Raw genomic sequence first — 1,282 nt, forward strand, 5'->3', positions numbered from 1 at the left:
TTTTACAGTTGCATAGAACAAGCCTGGCACACAGTAGGATGTACTCAATGGTAACTTTTGTGTGTGCTTGGAGCCAGGGGAGATTGAACCCAGGGACACTTTACCACTGATCCATATCCCCAGTCTTTTTTACTTTTTATTTTGAGACAAGGTCTCACTAAATTGCAGAGGCTGGTCTCAAACTTGGAATATTCCAGCCTCAGCCTTGAGTCACTGGGATTTCAAGTGAGAGTTATCACATCAGGCTCCAAAATGTATCTTGGGTGAAGAACTGTGATCCTTTTCTTCATGTAGTTTATAAAATATTAACTTTAGAATTAGGAGCAATTTCTGTTAGAAGACAAAGAACTCTTTTGAGTGGCCTTTGAAAATATTAGTCACCGGTACTCTGAAGTTATAGTAGAATGACCACTAATAAAATTGCCCTGGGAAAATTAATTTTTTTAATGTTAAAAAATTGATTTTGCAGATCTTTTGGTTCATAAGCGTGATGACTGAGTATTCACGCTATTGTATGATATGTGCCTCCCCCTAAACCTTGTTACAACATGAACTTTGAGAAAAAAAATTGATTTTGCAGATATGCAAATTCACTTGAAAGAGATCTGACCAAATAAACATAATTATAACCAGACTAAAAATCATGAGCATATACAAAGAAAGAATGTGTTTCTCAGTAGCAGGGTTAGTCAGCCTTCTTAGCAGACAGGGTCCCACTGCAAAGGTCCTGGGAAGAACCATTCTGTTCTGTTCACTTTGGCAGGACTTTCCTTATTTGTGGAGACACGTGTTGTGCTCTCTTAGCTGAGACCAGTAAATACTAGATGCCTCTAATTAACCCTCCCTTATTCGTTTTCCATACTTACCAAGTAAACTGCCAGTTACACTTTCATTACTGTGTAGGTCTGCCTTCTTGGAAAATACAACACTGATCATGATGACTTTAACAATCTTGTATTCCTGACCACATATTTATTTTTCATTGTCAATAAATTATCTGGGTCTAACCCATCAGGCAAAGGAGCTTTGTTAATGTGACTGTGCCCCTGAGACATTAATATGCTCTTCAGATGTGATAAAAATCAGCATTCTATTCAATTTTGCAAGACTGAGGATCGAACACACTCTATGTACAAATATCAAGAAATATTTCCTCAACCCAAACCGTCACCGTGTCTCTAGCAAAGACCTGGGATACAGTGAGCTTCTTCTGAGGCAAACTCAGGAGTCATCTTGATTGCATGCCACTTGACAAAATATTTATTCATTGAGCACCTATGGA

General features: G+C 38.1%; 1 pseudogene; it reads left to right on the top strand.

Annotated features, from left to right (window-relative positions):
* The first annotated feature begins 469 nt into the window (after positions 1-469).
* LOC120888801 (small nucleolar RNA U13) lies at positions 470-563 on the top strand (annotated as a pseudogene).
* The last annotated feature ends 719 nt before the right edge of the window (positions 564-1,282 follow it).

This window comes from Ictidomys tridecemlineatus, chromosome 6 (assembly GCF_052094955.1).
Source record: "Ictidomys tridecemlineatus isolate mIctTri1 chromosome 6, mIctTri1.hap1, whole genome shotgun sequence".
NCBI classification, from domain to species: Eukaryota; Metazoa; Chordata; class Mammalia; order Rodentia; family Sciuridae; genus Ictidomys; species Ictidomys tridecemlineatus.